This window comes from Chenopodium quinoa, unplaced genomic scaffold (assembly GCF_001683475.1).
Source record: "Chenopodium quinoa cultivar QQ74 unplaced genomic scaffold, ASM168347v1, whole genome shotgun sequence".
In the NCBI taxonomy this organism is placed as follows: Eukaryota; Viridiplantae; Streptophyta; class Magnoliopsida; order Caryophyllales; family Amaranthaceae; genus Chenopodium; species Chenopodium quinoa.
Genome location: NW_018743514.1, coordinates 696,105 through 707,884, shown reverse-complemented (window position 1 = coordinate 707,884; position 11,780 = coordinate 696,105). Strand labels below are relative to the sequence as shown.

The 11,780-nt window shown below is 32.9% G+C and overlaps 1 long non-coding RNA gene across 1 annotated transcript; it reads right to left on the bottom strand.

Moving 5' to 3' along the window:
- Window positions 1-9,375: 9,375 nt before the first annotated feature.
- Window positions 9,376-11,096, bottom strand: LOC110739856. Its single transcript, XR_002514933.1, has 2 exons — window positions 10,985-11,096; window positions 9,376-9,919 (listed from the first exon to the last, which is right to left on the bottom strand). It is a non-coding gene; the product is annotated as an uncharacterized LOC110739856 (long non-coding RNA).
- Between the last annotated feature and the right edge of the window lie 684 nt (window positions 11,097-11,780).

The following is an 11,780-nucleotide window of genomic DNA, read 5'->3' as shown; positions in this document are numbered from 1 at the left end:
ATTATTCCATAGAATTTGGATATATATACATACAATATAACCAGGGTTTGCTTAGATAACAATAAACCCTATATCTAGAATATTCCGAAATGATACAGGGAGGATAATGGATATCCACAAATATTTCATAACATATATATATATATATATGAACCGAGTTACCGTGAGAACTAGCCGAATAATAGGAACTAGGAACCTTTGAGAGTCGTTAGATTAAAACAAGATTAATGGTTAAGATTAAAACTTCTTCATATGGCTCATTCGCTCACCTGCTCGTAAGATATAACACTACTCACTTTCTCTCTCTTCAGACTACCTTTCTCTCTCTTCGTTTCACACCAATTTTAAAGAATTTGATTCTTCCAACAGATTCAGGTATGTGATAGATTTAATTTCCTTGATAAATTTAATAATTTTTCGATTAATTCTAAATCTTTGATTGTTTTCACATCATATTTTTTTTTTGTTAATTAAGGCTCAAATTTGAGAGATTTTTGTAAGAAGTTTATGGACCTAAATATAATAATGTATGTGGACTATACGGTTATGATTTTATTTATACACTATCATATAGTTTAGCCCAAAAATAAAGTGATCCATTTAAGTAATTATTATTGTTGGGCTTATTACGTCTTTTATAGAGTATGAGTTTAGTTTTATGTGTAGAGACCGTTGGACCTTTTCTAATGCATGATGGGCAGATTAGAAAAGGGGGTCTATATAAATAGACATCTAGGGTTATGGTCCCTAGTAGTACGTACAACAGACTCTCAATATATTTCATCAGTAGAGAGAAAACCCTAGAGTGTGTATCTACTCGAAAGCGCATAATCAAGAAGGGACTCGATCAATTGTCATGAAATCAGGTACGCTTCTGTAATTAAGATTTACCGATTAATTTGATATGAACATTAAAGTATATATTATGAATTAATCCTAACAAGTGGTATCAGAACCTCCTTCATATTAGATTATTTGGTAATATGATATTGTTAATTATTTTGTTCGGATACAAATTACAGTGCGTCTGATAATCTGATATATGTTAATTTGATAAGATGCCGTAATTTAATTGATTTAATGAATTGCGAGTTGTATTAATCTTTCGTGACATTAATTGAAATTTTCGAAACTTGCAATGCTATTGATAATACTTTGGTTTAATAATTATGGGATCTTCAATTTTCGGCTATTTTGTCTCACATGATGATTGATTTTGGTTTACGAAATTTGTGGAATAATTGTTTTTTTTTTTTTTTTTTTTGTGACATTATATCAATAAGATTATTCATTTGAGCCTTTATACTTAGGCATGGCTTTATCAATTAATATATGCTGCTTATGCTCACGTTCGGTTTTGGTTAATTTGTCTTATGTGATTGTCAGTGATTCAGAAGTCATGTAATATATGTTTTGTTAGTTTTTGTGAAATTAATTTTATTGTGACTATCAAACGTCGCTGTGCATTAATACCTGGTAATATGATTTCAGTTTGATCATGATAATTATATAAATGCATGATTCACTATATATTAAGGTTTAATCAGATTTTAATATTTGGCAATAAGATAAAAATAATAATGTGTCATATTTTGGATTTAATAATTGAAACAATATGTTATCAAAGTAACCTCTTTTGTGTAGATTAATTTATTTGAAATATTGAGATGTGTGTGTGTCTAATTTTCATGCGATTAATAGTCGGCTAAAAGGAAGGCTATTATTTGGCTGGAAATTAAACATGCTTGTGGCAATAAATATGTAACAATTATAAGGCTTTTCATATGAATGTTATGTCAATCCAAAGAAAGGCTTAATGTTTGACAGGATTTTATTGTTAATATTTGATTACTACACCAAGAGGATCACTTACAAGTTAATTTTTCTGTCCAAAAACTAAAAATAAATGTTGTGCTAGGTATCTTGTGATGGGATGTGTTGTCAATATTTTAATCTGATTATTAAAGTTGAATTTTGGAATTAATTTTGAGCTTGTTTTGTTTGTTTGTGTTCTCTTCAGTGAATATTTCTGCTAATGTGATATCTGCCAACATTAATACTATACCCATGCTTGATGGGAAAGAGAACGTTATGATCGTTCTTGGTTGCATGGATCTAGATCTTGCTCTTCGAGTTGAGCGCCCCGCTACTCTTACGGATTCTAGTTCCTCTATTGAAAAGAATATGGAGAAGTGGGAACGCTCAAATCGCATGAGTCTTATGATCATGAAACTTGCAATTCTAGAATCATTCAGGGGCAGTATGTCCGAAGAGGATGGTGCCAAATCGTTCCTTATAGAACTTGAAAAGCATTTTGCTAAAAACGAAAAGGCAAAAATAAGTACTATCTTGAGTAGTCTTGTTTCCCAAAAGTATAAAGGAACAGGCAACATAAGGGAGTACATTATGGAAATGTCTCATATTGCTTCAAAATTAAAGGCACTAAAATTAGAGTTGTCTGATGACTTGCTTGTGCATTTGGTTTTGATATATCTTCCTAAACAGTTTAATCAGTTTAAGGTCAGTTATAACTGTCAAAAGGAGAAATGGACTCTAAATGAGCTCATTTCTTATTGTGTTCAAGAGGAAGAGAGATTGAAGCAAGAAAAGACATACAGTGCTCACTTGGCATCTTCCTCTAAGGATGGAAAGAGACTTTTGTTGTACCGTCTTTTAAGCAATTTGATTTCTGTTTCTACACTGGACAAATCTGGTTATCTTTGTTCTTTTGGAAACAATAAAGTTAGTCTTTTTTATAATTCAAAGTTAGTTGGATCTAGTTCTTTATCTAGATTAGACAACCTATATTTGTTGGATACTATTGCTTCATCTAATGAAAGTTTGCATGTTAGTTCTAGTGGTACCAAAAGAAAATTAGCAAATGAGAATTCTTCATCACTTTGGCACAAACGTTTAGGGCATATTTCTAAACAAAGAATTCAAAGACTTGTGTCAGATGGAATTCTTGATCCCTTGATTTTTCAGATTTTGATGTATGCATTAATTGTTTCAAAGGGAAACAAACAGTCAAAAGGAAATTAGGAGCCGAATGAGCTTCAAATATCTTAAAACTAATACATACGGACATATGTGGACCATTTCCTACAGCTTCTTGGAATGGTCAACAGTACTTTATTACGTTCATAGACGATTATTCTCATTAGGCTACCTATATTTGATTCATGAGAAATCCCAAGCATTGGACGTGTTCAAATCTTATAAAGCTGAAGTTGAAAATCAACTTGGGAAAACAATTAAAAAAGTTAGATCTGATCGTGGTGGTGAATACTATGGCAGAAATGACGGATCTGGTAAACATCGTCCAGGGCCATTTGCTAAATTCCAAGAGGATTGTGGAATTGTCCCTCAATACACCATGTCAGGATCACCTCAAATGAATGGTGTAGCTGAGAGGCGCAATAAAACATCGCAGGAGATGGTAAGGAGTATGGTTAGTCACTCTACCTTACCAGAATCCCTTTGGGGAGATGCAATTAAGACCGCAACTTATATTCTCAATAGAGTACTAACTAAGGAAGATTCTAAAACCCCTTATGAACTATGGACTGGTAAGAAACCTAGTATAAAGCATCTACACATTTGGGGTTGTCCAGCTGAGGCAAGGCCTTATAGACCAAATGAAAAGAAACTGGACTCTAGAACTATTAGTTGTTACTTTGTTGGGTACCTTGAAAGGTCTAAGGGGTATAAGTTTTATGATCCCACAACTAAATCAATTTTTGAGACGGGAAATGCTAATTTTTTGAAGATGTTGAGCTTGGAGGGGAAGATAAGGTTAAAGAGTTTATTTTCGAAAAGGAACAAGTCTCTCTTCCTTCAGTTGTTATAATTCATGATCAGACATCAATTCCTAACATGATTGAAGGTACAACACTAGAAACTCAAAATGATTCACCTATTCAGAATCAACAGGAAATTCGTGATGAATAAACTCAACAACTTCAAGAACAAGTGCCATTAAGAAGATCCACTAGAGAAATAAGAAGTGCAATTTCAGATGATTACATTGTTTTTCTCCCAGAACATGAGGATAACAATGAAATTAGTGAAGAATTTGTTGCACTACTTCAAGAACAAGAGTTGGATAATGAAATGGTGGATGATGATCCAATCACCGTTCGTTCGCCAAGCCATTGAAGGCCCTAACTCTCAAGAGTGGATTCATGCCATGAATGAGGAAATTAAGTCCATGATGGACAATGACGTTTGGGACCTTGTTTCATTGCCTGAAGGTGTGAAACCCATTAGTTGTAAATGGATTTTTAAGACCAAAAGGGAAATGGCAATGTGATAAGGCGTAAGGCTCGTCTTATTGCTAAGGGCTATACTTAAAAGGAAGGCATTGATTATAAGGAGACTTATTCACCAGTTTCTTCTAAAAACTCCTTTAGGATTATGATGGCACTTGTAGCATATTATGATCTTGAGTTACATCAGATGGATGTTAAGACAACATTTCTCAATGGTGACATTGAGGAAACTATCTATATGCAGCAACCAGAAAGCTTTGTTTCGGGAGATTCAAAGAAAATGGTTTGCAAATTAAAGAAATCCATCTATGGACTCAAACAAGCTTCTCGTCAATGGTATTTCAAGTTTCATCAAGTTGTTATGTCTCATGGTTTTGAGACAAATGCAGTTGATGATTGTGTGTACCATAAGTTCAGTGGGAGTAAGCATGTTTTCTTAGTTTTATATGTTGATGACATATTTCTTGCTGGACACGATATATTCTATTTGCACGAAACCAAGAGATTTCTATCAAATCACTTTTTGAGATGAAAGATCTTGGGGATGCCTCTTTTGTGTTAGGGATACAAATTCATCGAAATTTCCATCTAGGCACTCTTGGATTGTACAAAAGGGCTATATCAAGAAAGTTTTGAAAAGTTTTGGCATGCAAGACTGTAAACCAGGTGATACCCCTATGGCTAAGGGAGACAAGTTCAGTCTCACACAATGCCCAAAGAATGACTTTGAGAATAAAGAAATGAAGAAGATCCCTTATGCATCAGTTGTAGGGAACCTTATGTATGCTCAAGTTTGTACCCGTCCAGATATTGCATACATTGTTGGAATGTTGGGCAGATATCTAAGCAATCCAGGGCTTGATCATTGGAAAGTTGTAAATAGGGTTATGCGGTATTTGCAGAGAACAAAGGATTACATGCTCACTTACAGAAGGTCAGATCAACTTCAGATCATTGGATACACTGATTCTGACTTTGCTGGATGTCAAGATAGCCTGAAATCCACATCTGGCAACATCTTTGTCATAGCTGGAGGAGTTGTCTCTTAGAAAAGTGTCAAACTTACACTTATAGCTACTTCCACCATGGAAGCAGAATTCATAGCTTGTTATGAGGCATCCAACCATGCATTATGGTTAAGGAATTTTGTCACAGGTCTACGCATAGTGAATGGTATTGATAGACCACTCAAATTGTTATGTGACAACAGGTCAGCAGTATTGTATGCCAACAATAACAAAAGCTTGACAAAATCAAAGCATATTGATGTCAAGTTTAGAGCTGTGAAGGAAAGAGTGGAGAGTAAACAATTGTCCATAGAGCATATTAGCACAAACTCCATGATTGTGGATCTGCTTATGAAGGGTTTACCACCCAAAGTATTTCATGAGCACACTGCTCGTATGGGTGTCATGCCACCTAAGGATATCTAGTTTTAGTGGGAGTTTGTTATTTTATAGCTTGTATGACATAAATAAATTTTGAGTATTGTGGTTTTAAGTATTTTCTGCAGAAATAAAGTATTCAGTTTGGTTTACTCTTCTATTAGATCATATTGTGATCTTGCTAAAGTTTAAAGTGGACCAGTTAGAAATAGACATTTTGGATCACAATTATGTTATTTCCATGCTATACACCTATGCTTGATTCATGTCGTTGATTGTGTTAACATTGTGGCCATTGATGGGTCTAGTTACATTAATTGTAGCTTAAATTTCTTTGACTCTACGTTGATATAATTGATGGACCGAATTGTTTAAAGACGTTTGGAAATGATAGTATTTTAAGCTCATAAAGTTTTAAAGTATAATGCAATTATCAAGAACCACAAAATTGTTATTGTATTTGGTCCAAGTGGGAGATTGTAAGAAATTTATAGATCTAAATACAATAATGTATGTGGACTATACGATTATGATCGTATTTATACACTATCATATAGTTTAGCCCAAAAATAAAGTGATCCATTTAAGTAATTATTATTGTTGGGCTTGTTACGTCTTTCATAGAGTATGAGTTTAGTTTTATGTGTAGAGACCATTGAACCTTTTCTAATACATGATGGGCGGATTAGAGAAGGGAATCTATATAAATAAACATTTAGGGTTATAGTCCCTAGTAGTACATACAACAGACTCAATATATTCTATCAATAGAGAGAAAACCCGAGAGTGTGTATCTACTAGAAGACGCATAGTCAAGAAGGGACTCGATCAATTGTCATGGAATCAGGTACGCTTCTGTGATTAAGATTTACCAATTAATTTGATATGGAGATTAAAGTATATGTTATGAATTAATCCTAACAATTTTTTGTTTGTAATTTTTGTGATGCATAATTTTGGTCTGCAATTTTTTGTTAATTAAGGCTCAAATTTTGTTTCTCCAATTTTTTTTTTTTTTTTTTTTGGTCTGTGCTTTTCTGTGAATTTTGATGCTAGAATCGTTTGAAAATTTCAGTGGTTTGATGAATAATTTCGTGTGTTTTGGTGTTTGTCTGACGAGTTTGCTTTTGAGTTCAATAATGTGTTCTTCTACAGTGATACATCATACATCGGAACATTTCCTATCAATTTGCAGCTTAAATCTGCAAGTTCGTAACTAATTTGTTGCGAAATCTCAATACAACGATTGCAAATTCAGTCGAAATTAGATTATAGATTTGTTTTTGAATTATTCAATTAAAACTTTGATAATGTTGGATTAGATTTTTGAATGTATAGTTATGTCGATTTCCTCAAAAAATATATATACAGATCTAGAAGGTTTAATTTTGTGATTTTAGTTGAATTAGATTTCTAAACTTTTTCATCTAACTCGTTATCAACTAGATTTAAGTAATTCAATTCGGATTTTACTTTAACAATCTAGGTTTATAAATCTAGCTCGTTAAAGTAAGCCAAAATTCATAAATAGAAAATCAGTTAGATTAAGTAAACAAAAATTGTTCAAAAGTAAACTATTTTTCTCTAAAAGTAGCGTAATAGATATTTTGATGCACAACAATTGTTCGACAAAATGCTCCGACACAGTCTGCTTGTTGATTTACATCAGATTGATCCTATGAAGGAGTGAATAATTATTGTTTGCGTTGAAGAGGAGCTTGGATTGCGAATGTATTTGGAGGGGCTAATTTATATGCACCAATATCCTATCCTGCTTCCCATTATTTTAGTTGCCAATCGAGAATTGAGCTCTACAATCATGGTTGGTTAGTTGGCCTGTACAATCCTTATTGGATCTAGCATTATTCTTCTCTAGTCTCACTATATGTAAGGATAGTAGAATGTTGTAAATAGCTTAAGGTTCTGGTGTTCTGGTGCCCATATACCTTATTGGCACTACTAAAGAGTTGGGACATGAGGAACTTGTACGGAGTATAAAAATCTGAGTGCTTAGCTTTATTCTCTATGACATTGACATTCATGATCATTCTATATATCCATTGTTTTGTGAGCTACATATAATTGTCAGTTTTGATACCATAGAGACCCAAGAGTTAATTATAGGCGTTAAATATATTTCTTCTTAGGGATTTACGATTGTCCTGTAAATAACACTCTCTCAATTCCTTTTGGTGTCCTACTTATTTTCACTTTCAAGGAGGTAGATTATTTATATGAAACGTGAGTTATCTATTGCATACAGGGGCGGACCCACCTTTAGTCATAGTGGGTCCGGTGACACAGTATTTTTTTTAAAAATAAAATATCAAAGAGACCCCTTATTATAGATAGGTGGTCTCTTTGATGCTGCTATTGGTAACAACAAACAATATTAAAGAGACCTCTTATTAAGATAGGCGATCTCTTTAATGCTGCTATTGCTACAAAAGATTTGCTGTGGTTTTTTTTAAATATTAAAGAGACCTGTTATTTATATAAGAGGTCTCGCTGCTATTGCATTTCGCAATTTTTTTGCGCTACTTTCTTTTTTCATTAAAGAGACCAGTTATATTTAATAACTGGTCTCTTAAGTTATCTCACTTTTTTTTGTATAATTTTTTTTCCCTTTTTATATCTTATATTTGTACAACCAATTTTAATATTTCCCCATAAAGCTTATCAATTAACTAAAAAATCATAAAGTTAATTCAATATAATAATTTTATTGTACCATTTGTTTATAACATGTTATTTGTAATATTTTTGACTTGTAAAATTGAAATTCTTAAGTACTGTATTTGGTTGTGGTATGAATTTTTGTGTCCTATTTTTGGATTGAAATCAATTTGGTGAAATATATATATATATATATATATATATATAATTTTTGGATTGAAATTATTATGAACAAATTGTACTTTCACAAATGATCAATAATTGATGGTGACACACTATCCCGAAAATCCTGGATCCGCCACTGATTGCATATACATTGTGTGTATATATGACTTTATGTCTTTTTTTCCTTTGCTCCTTTCAAATAAATCTAGATTTGTTCATATATACTCTTCTAATGATGGTCTGAGGAACTTTTCTAATGATGAATCTACATTAGTGGTCTCTAAAAGCAAATTGATGAAACAACATCAATGGTCTCTAAAAGTAAACAAAAAATACTTTAATATAAACCTATTAGCTCAAGTGGTAGAGCATTATGTGGATGCATAGAGGCGTAGGTTCGATTCCTACATAGGTTATCTCTAAAAGTATATATTAAACACTCTAAAGTTATTAAAATATCTCAAAAGTAAATCAACTTAAATTAAAAATAAACAAAACAAAAAAATTAAAAATTAAAAAATAAAAAACTAAAAAATCCAATCATCTCAAATGTAAATAATAACAAATCATTTACAAATAAAAAATCAAAATATTTCTCTTCAAAGAAAGGAAAAATCAAAATATTTCTTAAGTATATGTGATGATTTTTCCTAGTAGAATATTGGTAAGAGTGATTGATATCTTTTTTAATTCATGAAATTGCTCATTTTCTTCGATTAGTTTATGCAAAGGATAGATAAGAAGGCTGACAAAGGCATTATGAATCAGTTTTATATTAAAAGTAAATAATATTAACTATAAAGTAAAATAGAAAAACTCAAAAGTAAATACAATAATCTCAAAAGTGTATCAACAATCAAATGGCTTGAAGAGATAAATGAGCATATAAACCCGGTAACTGACATTCATATGGTTACATGATAGCTGACATTCATATGGTTACAAGAAAAAAATATATGGAGCTCAATAGTGTTTATTAATTCATCAAAACAGCATAATTAGATATTACAAAGCCCATAATCTCAACATGTGCCTCTTCTAGCCAAACCCGCATTTCAGTGAATGATTGCTAAGCTTGGCCGTATGTGAGCAACTGTATTGCCCTGTTTTCTAACATGGGAGTATTTAACAGTAGCACCTAAGGATGAAATAGCTAATATATCCTTCACGATCAGACCAAAAATTGTAGGCTCAACAATCTTTTTACTCAAATGAGTGAAAAGCTTCAGGCAGTCTGTTTCGAGTACTAATCTTTGAAGGCCTGCATCAAATGCTACTTGTAATGCATGTCTTGCACCCAGAGCTTCAACCACCTCCACATCGAAGACTCCTTCTATCTTTAGACAAGTAGAAGCCAGTACATATCCTACGTTATCTGTCACTACTCCCCATAGACCTTTTCGAGCTAGTAAATCAAAATAGCTCGAAAAGACATCAAAAGTAGAGCAAAATATGTCAGAAGTAAATCAAAATTACTGAAAAATAAATAGAAAACGCTAAAACGTAAATGAAAATATCATTAAAGTAAATAAATCTTAAAAGTGTACTTACAATCAAATGGTTCGAAGCAGTAGAAGAACCTACATGGGATTTGAACCCATATCTTTTGTGCACTTGCACAATACTCTACCTATTGAGCTAGTAGACTAGTGTATATTAAACATTAAATAAAGAAAAATAATTCAAAAGTAAATAAAAATTTCTCAAAAGTAAACAAAAACAAAAAACTTCTGATATGAAGTATCAAACTGAATTATTAATCAACAATCAACCCTGCAACAGCAAATCATTCGAATGGAACAAAAATAAAAAGTGAAGTTATCGTCATGCAAGCCATAGGTAGAAATTTTCCAAAATGGCCTTTCATATGCTAACTTGTTGACCTTTCTTCTATAACTGTACTAACACCCCCCCCCCCCAACACACACACTCGATTAACCTAAAAAACAAGGATCAAAATTTGGGTTTGCACTATTATTAAACCATTGGCACACCACCTACCGTCCCTCGCTCAAACACGCAACAACAACCAACAACACACAGCAACACAAAACTACTGCCTGACTATAAATAGTCACACCAATAACATAGAGCTCAAGGCAACTGCCCCACATAGCAGCTCCCCACGCAACACCCCAAGTGCTTCCACCTAAAACCATCCCCACAAAGCAGCTCCCCAAGCAACCAAAACAAAATTACCCTTACCGCATTGCAACCTCGTACACCCCCAAACGTTCAAAAAAACGCAATTAAAATTACAGCACATGCAACAATCAAAATTCACACAATAAATCAAACAAAAACTAGCAAAAAACCCCCGAAATTTCGACTATTTAATCTGATTATAAAATGCAAAAACACAGATTAATCAAATAAAATTAAAAATAGCAAAAACCCTAAATTCAAACTCGAATTAATTGAAACCAAATCGAGCAAACTTAAACTGAAGCGAGAAATCAACATACTAATAGATCGAAATTTGCATACCTTAACGAAAACACACTAGAATTTGATGAACAAAAGCGAAGAAATCGTGACGGAAACCAAGAAAATCGCCTCAGATCACAGAGAATTTGGAGGAAGAGAGAAGTGAAAAAGAACGGTGGATATGTTTGGGTATAATACAATAATTTACCAAAATGCCATTACTAAGTTAAAAACGCGGACGCCATCTCAGCCGTTGGATCAATGGATCAAGGGCTCAGATTAGTTCCTAGTTCTTATTATTCACCTTGGTTCTCACATGATCTCAATTCATATAGATACAAGTTACTGTGAGAACTAGCCGAATAACAGGAACTAAGAACTAATCTAGACCGTCAGATCTAAGGAGGAGGCGCGCGATCTAACAGCCCAAATTCATTCAGAAATTTCAAGCGCCATTTTCTCTCTTTTCTCTCTCTCTCTTTTTGCCATTTTCTCTCTCTTCTCTATCTCTCCTCCGCCATTTTGAAATGCTTAAAACTGCTCAAAATCTTCCAAAAATCGTCATAACCGCCATTTTCAACTGCTTAATTACGCTATATAAGCACAATTCAAGTTCTATCATTTACATTTCTTCAATTTCGAAACAAAAATTGCGAAAATAAGCAAAAATTGGCGAAAATTAGGTATTACTTCGAAAATTTGAAGTTCATACTCTTTCGTCTAATTTTGTGCAATTTCTTACTTATTTTTGTGTTTTTTTCTTGCATTTAAAGTAGCATAAGTTGAATCGGAGTAGTTCGAAGTTCAATTTTTATGTTTCGAAGTTGAATTTGCTTGATATTCAGGTATTTTCGGA